Here is a 12,661-nt window from a genome sequence, read left to right as displayed (position 1 = left end):
TAATATACTACAGACCATCGATCAATCGACAGGCCGTCGATGGGGCCCGTGGATTGAAACTCCTAGAAAGTTACTTAAGTTCAAAACAACGAAGGTGACTACGGTCTGTCGATTGATCGATGGACCGTCTTACACGAGTGTCGTTTCCATCAGAGAACCTAATTTCATCCTATTCAAAATTAATTTTAAGTGTCAGACAATGAAAGTGGACTACAATCCTGCATGTCCATCGTTTCCATCAGATAAGTATGTTTCCAACCCATCCTTGAATAAATTCTAAGTGTCAAACAACGGACGGGATCCATGGACCGTCGATTGACTGACGGATTATCGATGCGTCTCGTTGATCTGACTCTGCAGCAATGATTTGTGTTTTTGATTTCCAAGTTTTCTTTTTTCCGTTGTTTTTCAAGTTGTAGTCATGCTGCAATGATACTATTAACTACTTGGCTGGTACCGATGGCTCCAAAGAAGGACAATGTGTATGCCCAGAGGGGCAAATCCAAATCGGTCACCCCGTCTCTTCGGTTGATCAATGAAGACACCGATAATTAGCGAGACCCATCCTATGTTCCTTAGGGGACTACAATATGACAACATCAGTATGAGTCACTGCCTCCCAGTCTAATGAGGAGCAAAGACTGATCGTTTCACTAATCGGGGTTGTTTCCAATTCAAAAGGTAGCTCAGCATCCGAATCTGAGGATGCCATAGCTTCAGAGTAGGCCCATTCTTCAGGGTCTGAGGATGCCACTACTTCTGGCTCCAACACTCAGGGAGCCACCTGATCTAAGGATGGAGACCAGCAAGCCTCGTCTGATGCGGCTACTAGTTAAAAGTATGCACCTGCACCCCGAATGAATGACCCTACTCTGGTTTCAGATGAACAAAAAACTGGTGGTGCATAGAGGGACAATGGCAAGTGTATCGAGATGGGAGGATTTTGAATGATAAAGAGGGTGATGACCGGGTTGGTTAATGAGGAGCATCGAGTCCTCACAGTGTGTTTGCCCACAACCCCCGAGGTGCAGAGACTTTTCGATCTGCATAAATGTGAGTGCATGTCTAAGGACTTGGACAACTACAGCGAGGAGATTGTTTGGGAGTTTCATGACTCCTACATAGCCACTCTATGAGGGTCTACTGTTAAATGGCAAGACCCTCCAAAAATGACCCTCTCACCTCTACAGTGGTTCGGGGTTTTGGGTGGACATATGTGAAACAACATCCGCCGCTTCTTTTACAGCCGCATACTTGTTCAAAGTGGACCCGCAATACCTCGGAGTTTTATTACAAGCGGGAGATTGTTAAGAATGGTGTTTTTTTACAAAAATGTAGAGTAGTGGGAGGCGGTAAAAAAATGGTTGGCTCAGTATATCGCGACAGACGGTGAGAGGGACGATTGGTTTATAGATCCGTGAGGGATCATCAAGAAGGCCACTATCACTTTTGTGTCCATGTTTTTCTGGTTCTTTGTCTAGCACCGGTCATCACCCACAAGGGCCGACAATGTACTTACATGGGATAGGGTGGTGATTGTGGCAGAACTGGTAGCTGGAATGGAGATAGACTTCGCTCAAATGATTATAACGGAGATTCACGATAGGACATTCAAGACTTCTACCACTTACCCCTTTACGTGTCTTATCTTCATGTTCTGAAGGGATGCTGGAGTGCCAATTTGGCACTATGACAGACTCTGTAAGTCGTTAGACTTTTGATATAGGTCTCATCAAAGACGAGGACAATGTGGTAGCATCCCGCAGAGGGCCCCGGATCGAAGTTCCTCAACTGAGCGAGAATTTGGCTAGCCAAGAAAGTCCTGAGCCTCGTTACAAGCCAAGAAAGTCTTACCGTGATTCTAGAATCAGTGTGGTGAACATAAGCAGCAAAAATAAGGGCAATCCTATGGCGTAAAGTACTAACTGTATTTGAACTTGTTCTTGAGTGCGAGTGTTGAAACAAAGATCCTTGTACCCAAAATGCATAATCACGATGTGAAAAATGAGGATTTCTTTTGAAGTGAGAGCACTAGTTTCGTCATGAGAAAGTTGGTACCTTTGTGAGAGGAAAAACAATAGAAGTGTCTGTTGCACGGTGAATTTGTGTCACGATGTGATCCACATGATTTAGCTTGTCGAGCCTAAAAGCGTAAATCTGCATTCAATCGAGAAAGAATTGGGATTGATAGTCATGTGGTTGCTAGATATCAAAAGTGCATGCTTCTGTGCATGTGTCATTTAGGGCCATAGTGTGTCACTTGAGGACAAACAATGAATTTAAGTTGAGAGTTGATGTACCATGGTCACACCGTATTTTCAATACATTTTGCTTAAGAGTTATGTGTGTCTAGAGACTTTTTGTAGTAGTTTTAACGAGTTTTTCTCTTGTTTTGCAGGAAAGATGTCCAGGTTGAAAACACATAAGGCAGCTAGAAGAAAGTGCATATTTTCAACCTACGAAGGCTATCAATGGTCTTCATCTCATTGACGGACAGTAGGTGGTGACCGTCGATGGCATTTCAAGGCTAAGGGAGAAGATCGGGAAATTTGACTAAGTGTGGAACCACGAGGGCAAACGAAGGTGCGTCGATTGATTGATGGACCGTACTGGTGAACCGATGATTGGTTCAGAGAAGGTTCAAGTACCTAACTACTTCAAAATTCTAAGTGTGGAACGACGGAGGAGCATATACGGGGCATAGATAGATCAACGGACCGTACTACTGGTCCATTGTTTGATTCAGAGAAGGTGATATCTGGTGAACAAAAACTATTCCAAGTATGGACTGATGCAAGCAGTCGACAGTTCGTCAGTGAGGTCGTTGATTTAAGCCGCGTTTCTTGAAAATACTTTCCTTATTTCAATTCCTTTTTATTTAGGACTATGTTTTCTATAAATAGGGGATTAAAACCTCGTTTTGGGGGTTAGATATTGTTGGTATTGTTCTATTTTGTGTTGGAGATTATTGTTTACAAACTTTTATCAATTAATTAATTTCTGATTCGTGTTGAAGGATTTTCTTGCAATTTAAAGTTAAATTTATGGGTTTCTTCTTGTTGGTAAGTAAGTTCATGAATTCTTTCTTAAAAATCATGAAATGTGATCTTTCTTGCATGGGTAACTAAATCCACAACTACGGTTATGGGAACCATGGGTAATTAACAAAGTAAACCTAGTAAATAAGCAATTCTCAAATAGATTCTTGCATGTATTGATAAATCTTTCGCTTAGAAGTCTTTTTAACTAGTGCACGCATTAGAACTGCCTTGTTACTACCTTACGGACAAAGGAAGTAGGAATAAGAAAAGAATTATCAACATAGATTAAGTGTGATACTATCTAATAGGCTAGTGTCGATTGGTGCGAAGTAATAACTGAGCCATACATTGATTATGATGTGTAATATGAGGTAAAAGTATGAGTTAGTAGCTTATATACACGTAGCGAGACAAAGGTACGGGGTCAAATTCATTAAATGTCGGATCAAGGATTTAGAGATAAATGTCTTACTACTTGATAAAAACTCAATATTTACTTTTTCATATTTCTTAACTTAGTTTGATTAGGAAACTTGTTTGATAAAAAAAACCCTTTAATTACTTGTTTTCGGAAAGACTTTGGCTAAATAGACGTAATTGTGAATTGAAGTTAAGCCTAAACAAGTTTCCTCGTGGAATCGACCTCAACCTATATGAGGACTATTGTAATAATGTAAGGGCTATTCCAAATCTTATACTGCTATGATAGATGTTTATGTGTGTGAAAATATTAGACTATGTTTTTTGAATTTGACTATGTTGTTATAAGAGAAGTCAAGTGAACTCACACATGGATAAACGAGAAGTCTAAATATAGTTCATGTGTAAAGTTTAATTTTTTTCGCATTTTACATACCTATGATATGCACTGATGTATGCTAAGGGATAGTCTAAGATCTCTTCGAGTATGAAGACGCCGGTTACATTTAGGGGATGCTTCTCGGTCGTTGCAAACTTGGTATCAGAGAATCATGTTGAGTAATCTTAGGATTAATGTCTTACTAAACCACCTCTATATAGAGTCTTGTTCATAATTGTGAAGCGCCCCAAATACTTATGAACAAGAGGCTGTGAGATGCTTAGGAACTTTCATTCTTTTTATATTCCTTAGTCATGTCTAACAGTCTTAGCTCTATCTATTCCCTTTCTTCTAATTTCTTTCTTGTGCTTATAGGCAATGAATACAAGAAGACACAACGTTCGAAGGACCGATGAGGAGAATGTGAATTAGGCAGTTCCCCCTCAAGCTCCTCAAAACCCTCATGTTCCTATTGAAGAATGGGCTATGTCTAACTTTGAGATAAGGGCAGCCACTAAAGTTTCTAGAGATACTAGGGTGCAAGTGAACCCCAATGCTAACACTAGCACTTCTTGTATTTGGGATTTCACGAGGATGAATCCTCCTACCTTCTTTGGCTCCAAAGTGGAGAGGACCCACAAGGTTTCATTGATGAAGTGTTTAAGGTGCTAGATTCTATGGGAGTTTCTTCTCAAGAAAAGGCGGAACTAGCTGCCTATCAACTTAAAGATGTGGCTCAAGTTTTGTATGAACAATGGAAGGAGGAGAGACCCATTAGAGAAGGTCCGATTAATTGGGGTTCTTTCAAGATGGCCTTCCTTGATAGGTTCTTTCCCTTGGAATTTAGGGAGAGGAAAATGCAAGAATTAATCAATCTTCGTCAAGGGGGTATGAGTGTGAAGGAGTATAGCCTCAAGTTAACTCAACTATCCACACCGGATTCGTAGGTCGACTATGTTGATTCCTATCATGGACATCTCTCGTCTCATTGTTCATGGCGAAGAAATTGAGGAGCAAAATCTTAAGCAAGTTGGTAGAGAATTGAAAAGGACAAGGGCAGAAGATGTAAATTCTTCTAAGGCTAGATTTAAGGTGCAAGATAATCCAAAGAAGAGGTTACCCAATCAAGGCCCTCCTAACACTCCAAGGGTCAACAAAGGTAAAGTGTCTACACCCAAATCTTAAGAGGGGAAAGGTAGTAGTTCTTATGTTGAGAAGCCAACTTGTGAAAATTGTGGTAGAAAACATGAAGGCAAGTGCCTAGTTGGCACTGGTAATTGCTATGGTTGTGGTAAGAGTGGCCACATGAAGAGGGACTTCCCTATGATGAAGGCTCAAGGAGGGGAAAATGCTCAAGCACAAGCAAGTTCTGCCAATGCCGATGCTCCTCAGAAGAATCGCTTCTATACTTATTCTTGATGGTTACCTTATTCAATTGGCGGTAGTCTATGCATATCCTAGGAGAACCATCTTTCTTCCTCACAAATAAGACTGGAGCGCCTCAAGGTGAGATACTTGGTCAAATAAAACCTTTATCAAATAGATGTTTCAACTGCTCTTTCAACTCTTTTAACTCTATTGGTGTCATTCTCTTTGGCAGAATAGATATAAGACGAGAATCTGAAATAATGTTTATGTCGAAGTCTATGTCTCTTTCAAAAGGAACTCCAGTGTAGATCATCAGGAAAGACTTCTGGAAAATCTTTAATTATGGAAACTGACTGAAGGGAAGGTACCTCATCACTTTAGTTATTAACTCAGACTAAGTGATAGACATACATACCCCTTTGAAATTAACTTTCTCGCCTTAAGGTAAGAAATTAAAGTACTCTTAGGCACTGGTGAACTACTACTTCACTCTATGACTAGCTCATTAAGAATCTGGAACTTGACAACGCGAGTTTTACAATCTATCTATGCATAATAGGCATGAAGCGAGTCCATACCCAAAATGACATCAAAATCTACCATTATAACTCTAATAGATCAGTCTTGGTGTTCTTGTGATCGATTGAAATTGGACAATAACGATAGATATTTTCTTCTAGAATAGACTCCCCAACAAGTGTAGAGACACAAAAGGGCTCACAATGTTTTCCAGGAATAATCTCAAACAGATTTGCAACATAAGGAATTACAAATGATAAACTTGCTCTTAGGTGTAACAAAGCATAATCATCAAAAATAAAGACTTTGATCATACCCGTAACAACATCTGTAGAGTTTTCTTGTTCTTGGCGGCTAGTGATAGCATAGAGACGGTTTTCCCCTCAACTAGTACCAGAAGTGACTTCTCTAGGTGCATCCCCGTCTGGTTCAGAAGCTGCAAAATATTAGGCTCTATTGCCCGGATTTGCGCATCACCGCTTATTCTTGGGACACTCATTCATGTAGTGACCCTCCTGAACGCGTTTGAAACAACCCGATTGGCTATCACGACTCTTACAAGCGTGGTTTCTATCACACCTACAACATGAAGGAGCCCAACTACCTCCTTTTGCAACACTACCTTGTGACAGGTTGTTCTAGCCTTAAAGTTCTGGGAATTTTGGCCATCATACTCATTTATGTTTCTGGGTGCAGGTGCACTAGTAGATGATGGTGCATGCCTATTTTGTTTCAAAAATTTGTGTAGATTTGAACCACACTTATGTTGACCAAAATCATTCCTAGTCCTTGGATTTGTTGTTCATATACTTCTCTCTGTCACTCACCTTTTCTTCTTCAACTTGTAGCACATAGACCATTAGCCTTGAAATGTCCATGTCCCAATTAACATTGCAGCCCTACTTTCTTTGCTTGAAGCACGACCCAAGCCAACAATAAACAAGTTCATTCTGCTTCTTATATCTTTAAGCATCTCCGGAGCATAGAGAGACAGTTGGGTGAACTTTAACCCATATTTATGAACACTTAAGGTGTTCTATTTCAAAGTAAGGAACTCCCGTACCTTTGATTTCATCAATTCTCGGGGGAAGAAACGCCTAAACAAGGCTTCTTTACAGCAAGCCCAACTTGGATGTGTTGCATTTTCATCTCTCTTCTCCTTCCACTAATCAAACAAAGTCCTAGCCACATTCTTCAATTGATATGCGACAGATTCAACTTTCTCAGCTTCTTCCACATGCATCACATCAAAGACCTTCAATTTTTCCAGAAAGTGTTTTTTGTATTCTGAGTGGTGCTTGAACCAGTGAAGCCGGGAGGATTCATTCTTAGGAACTCACGAATCTTCGAGGTGTCAACCTCTTCCAGTCGAGCACTTCTTTGTTGACTAACGTAGTCACCGCTTGTCTTAACATCCGAATAGCCTCACAGAACTCAACATTATTAGCTTTCCCTTGAGGTTTCACTTCACGTGCATTAGATACCTCCATCTCTTCTACATTTCTTCTGGCTTGATAACCTCTAACTACTCTTTGTGTAGGCATGATTATCTGAAACACATATAAGAATGAATTATAGTGAAACTTTTTAGAGTAAACTCCAATGCACGAAGTGAGTATGAATGGTGGTGGAGGTCTAGGAATGGAAACCATTTTCTAAGACACCTCTTCTTCTATCACCGTGTTTTCCACCGACTCTCAATTAGTCTCTACTACCTCTTTGTCTTTTCTCATATCATCTTCTACCAATATTTACCATCCTCAACCTTCTTTCACTAATCTCTGAGGGAATGGTGGTGGAGGTCTAGGAATGGAACCACTTTCTAAGACACCTCTTTTTCTATCACCTTGTTTTCCACCGACTCTCAATTAGTCTCTACTACCTCTTTGTCTTTTCTCATATCATATTCTACCAATATTTACCATCCTCAACCTTCTTTCACTAATCTCTGAGGGAATGGTGGTGGAGGTCTAGGAATGGAACCACTTTCTAAGACACCTCTTCTTCTATCACCTTGTTTTCCACCGACTCTCAATTAGTCTCTACTACCTCTTTGTCTTTTCTCATATCATCTTCTACCACAAACGGCATAGGTGGATCAATGATTTGCTTACCCCATCGAGTAGTGACCGCCATGCAATGCCCATCATTTTTAGGATTTTGAATGGTGTTGCTAGGAAGAGTGACAGGTTGGCGAGGATTCACAATAGTAGACAATTACGCCAACCATAACTCAAGATGCTTAATCAAAATCGCATGTGCATCCACCTTTTGAGAAATATTAGCTAAATCACCTCTCATCTCCTTGGCATGCTCCTCACTAGTGTCAAATCTACTCATCATCTTTTATAACATATCTTCAACTCAAGTCATACTACCTCCATTGTCCATAGGAGCAACTTCCGGATTTTGTGGGGGAATATAGGGTCCACTCCTATCATTCTGATTACCATAGATACCCCGATAGAAGTTTTTCTCGTGGTTATAGTTCCCATACTGAACATATTGACCCTCTCGATTATAGTTACCGTAGTTCTGACCTTGATTTCCTTTACCTTGGTGCCAATTCTCCTTATTAGAGCCTTATGCATTTTGTCGGAAACCCCCTGTCTTCTCCTTTACTACATAGGCATCTTCCTCATAATAGTACTCATCTACTGGAGGTGGTGGTTTAGTGGAGTAGTTCACCACATTTACCTTTTTTCCACCTTTGCCCACATGTTTCCAAACCAACCCTAGCTCAGTTCTCATCTGTGCCAACTCTTCATGCATCTCATATGATGTTGGGTTGTTTGTGGCTTTTGCTGCAAAGGTGTTTCTTCCAGTGTCAGACTTTCTAGTGCTCCAAGCCTTGTTGTTGCGAGATATTTTTCTCCAACTTCTCCGTAATCTCTACATATGTGTACTCACCATAAGAAACCCCCACAATAGTGTCGAGTACTGCTTTATTGTTATCATCTTGACCCCGATAGAAGTACTCCTTCAACGAATCATCACCAATGTGGTGGTTCAGGACGCCTCTCAATAAATTCAATAAATTTTATCCCAAGAGCTACTCACTAACTCCCCAGGTATGCCACAAAGTTGTTCACTTTATCTTTGCGATTGAGCTTCTTGGACACTGGGTAGTACCTTGCAAAGAACACATCTCTCAACTGATCCTAAGTATAAATTGAGTTTTTGGGAAGCTTAGTAAATCATATGGAGGCATCTCCTGCCAGTGACAGAGGAAACACTCGCAACCCAATGACATTCATATCTAAGTCTGGCCTACCCACACAAGTCTTACACACAGACCCCAGTTTGGCTATTAGAGCATGAGAATCCTCTGATGGAAATCCCGAGAATAAACCCCTTGTGGTGAACATCTGCATTAGGCTACTCGTCACCATGAATCTGTACCTAGGTGGTAAAAGGGGTAGGACAAGAGGTCCATCGGACTCAACAATGTTATTGTTGCCCCTATAGTAATCCTATTGTCTTGGTGTTTGGGGCTGCATCCTCAAAGAATTCTCCAAATCAACTTGAACTTGATTGTGTGCCTCAATCGGTAATGGAGGTTGACGAATTTCCCCATCACCTAGATTTGCTGGGTTTTGTTGTTTTTCCATTCTTCGCAGTGTACAATTATGTTCAGGATCGAATGGAATAAGTCGTTCTCCTCGGCTTCGAGTACTTGACATACACTAAAGCTAGACCTGAAAGAGACAAAAACAAAAATGAAATAGTAAAATCAAGAAATTGTTGACTAAATATCAATATTGTATTTAAAGTTAATCTAAAAGCCACTTTCCCCGGTAGTGACGCTGAAATTTGATACGCTCAAATTACACCTCCCTAAAGAAGCATAAGCGGTCCTATCAAGTAATGAACACAACTAGTAGGTTGGGGTTGATCCCACAAGGAAAATGGTCTATACTTAATTTTATGTATAATTATGTCTATTTAGCCAAGCTCTTTCTAAAAACAAGTAATTAAAGAGGGGTTTTGTGAAACAAGTTTCTTTAATACTTCTAAGTAAGTAAACAAGTAAGCCAAAGTAAAGATTTAGTTTTTATCAAGTTGTGAGATAAACTGAGTGTATGTGCTCCCCATAGGTTCATAACTCAGTATTCCTAGCAATAACAATTCTTTCCTTGTATTTTGCATGCAAAGTGATAAGTTAGGTAACTCTAAATCCTTGGTCTGGTATCTAGAAATTTTACCCCGTACCTTAGTCCGGCTTTGTATGTATAAGCTACTAACCCTTACTTTACTTCATATTAAACATCAGAATCGATGTATGACTTAGTTATTACTTCACACCAATCGACACTAGCATATTAGATAGTATCCCACTAAATCTATGTTGATAATTTTTTTCTTATTAACTACCTCGTTAATCCGTCAAGTAGTAACAACACGAGTTCTAACGTTGTCCACCACTAAAAAGACTTCTAACCGAAAAAATTATCAATACAAGCAAGAACCTCTTTGAGAATTGTTATTTAGCTTGGTCTATTTTGTTAATCATCCATAGTTCCCATAATCCTTGTTGTGGATTGAGTAACCCATGCAAGAAAAAACACAATTCATTGTTGTTATAAAATAAATCATGAACTTACTTTAAAAATTTGAAGAAAACCCAAAAAATCATCTTGAAATTGCAAGATAATACTTGAAACCAAATCCGGAATCTGAATTATTGCCAAATTTTGCTAAAAAAACAATCTCAAAAAAACAAGAACAATAATAACTATGGCTAACCCCAAAACGAGTTTTTAAACCCTATTTATAGAAACATTGTCCTAAATTACAAGGAATTGAATGAAGGAATGTTTTTCGGAAAACACGGTTGTGATCGACGACTCCTACTAACGGACCGTTGATGAAACGACGGTCCATCAATTGCCTCTGTCAGTCTTGATTTAGAATTTTTATTTTATTCTTTGGATGGCATCATCTCTGAATCAATGGACAGACCAACAAGACGCTCTGTCAATGCACCTCCGGTCCATCGATGCCCTCCGTCGCTCCATCCTTAGAATTTCTCCAACTTTGGGTACTGGAAATATCCATGATCACATCGATGACTTAAAAAGAAAGACCAACGATCCCTTGCGTAGTTCCCCTACGGACCGTGGATTGAATGACAGGCTGTCAATGGCCTTTGTAGGTTGCCTCTCTGCATTATTTTCCAACTGCCTTCTTCATTTTCATTATGGGCATATTTCTTGCAAAATAAATATAATAACATGTTAAAACTACTACAAAAAGGCTCTAGATACACGGAAATCTTACGCAAAAAAATATTGAAAGCACCATGAAACCATGACAGATCAAAAAGTAAGATTTTGGTCATTTTCAAACAGGCATAATTTCTAGTTTAGGATGACTTATGTCCAGTTATTTAATGATTGGAAATCCCTTAAAGAGATCTTTCCAATGCCTCTGAGTTTGCGCATTTTTGATATATTATGAGGGAGATATGCCTATAGGAAGTTGGGTTGTTGTTGGATTGAGAAAAATTCAATCCGGATTTTAGTAAGGTTAAATTAGTCTTTTCACCCTACTATTTCCTAAAGTAGTCAGGCGTGATCCCTTTAAATTATGTGAGATTTATTTTGTGATGGGTTTTTTCACCCACACAATAATATGTTTTGTTCAGCGCAATTAGAGTATATTGAATAATGAACATTGATTTTCTTGATGAAAAACAGTTGAATTCTTGTTGGTTGTGTTGTAGTATACCTTGGGTTGTTTGATTCATGTTTCTGGACTATTTTATGATTTTAGTTATTCTAAGTGTTTGGGGTGAGATCCAAGGGAGTTTAGAAAGTTTAGAATTGAAAATTGGAGAAGAAAAGTCAGAAATCCTGTCTTACAAGTGCTAAGGCACTGTGCCTGCCGGAACCCTTCAAGGCAGCCTCTGTCTGATAGGGCCTTGCGAGTTGTCCCAGCCAGAGTCCCTTAGGACACTCTCTGTCCATTAGGCTCTAGCTCCCCGCGCCTCTCTGAGCGCCAAGGTCACCTGAAGATCCCATTTTCCCCCATCTTTTGGTACGAGTTCCTATGTGATGTGTACCTATAATTCGTAGTTGATTCCAACACTCTAAAGTACATGTAAACATCATGAAACCATCCATAAACATGAGATGATGGTCCTTGAATCTATAATCCTATTCAATGAAAGTTAAGGTCAAATTCAAGAAAGTTAAGAGTCAAGTCTAAAAGTTATAAAGCAAGTCAAAGTGAGTTCTTAAAGTTTTCAAGAGTCTTAAACAAACATTTCTGTTTTATTTTAAGACTCAAGCTACAAGTTGAGCAAATAGTAATGAGTTGAGTTTAAATCTTAAAATTTATAAGGGAACTAAGTATTCCCTAGGAGTTAAGATTCAAGTAAAGCAAAGAGCTAAGAGTGAGTTCATTTCTCAAAATCTATAATGGAACTAAGTAATTCCTAAAAGTAACAAATGTTTTCATATTTTGAGAAAGGATTGAAGCTAGAGTTCCACAGAGCCTTTCGCTAGTTTTAATAAAATGGAACTATGATTTCCAAGAGAGATTTTAAAGCTAAGTTTGAGCAATTACCTAAAACAACGGAAGAAGTTGTTTTAACAACTTATGAGCTAAGTATTTTGGGAGTAGTATTGAGCACCGATATGGGGACGCGATTTCATATCAACTCAAGTCTCTATAAATTATGTAACTAGCATGGCCAGATAAAGGATCATACTTTTTAGATGATTCCTTAGTGCTTCTTAGCATATACTAGCGGATCCACTTAGTATTTCAGGTTCTATATCGACGGCAAGGTAAAGAGCGATCCTCTTGCAACTCCCACAAAATCTATATTTCTTTCACATATAAGTAAAGTTGAGTTATTATTTCATTACCTCTAATGAACTAAGTGGTTACATAGTTTTACAAGTTATATATAAGTTATATATATATA

General features: G+C 39.1%; 1 pseudogene; it reads right to left on the bottom strand.

The window, feature by feature from the left end:
* Positions 1-6,700, bottom strand: part of LOC114074718 — a 33,190-nt pseudogene extending 26,490 nt beyond the window's left edge.
* Positions 6,701-12,661: the final 5,961 nt, after the last annotated feature.

The sequence above is a fragment of the Solanum pennellii genome, chromosome 11 (genome assembly GCF_001406875.1).
Source record: "Solanum pennellii chromosome 11, SPENNV200".
NCBI lineage: Eukaryota > Viridiplantae > Streptophyta > Magnoliopsida > Solanales > Solanaceae > Solanum > Solanum pennellii.
This window is presented reverse-complemented; position numbering and strand designations above follow the sequence as displayed.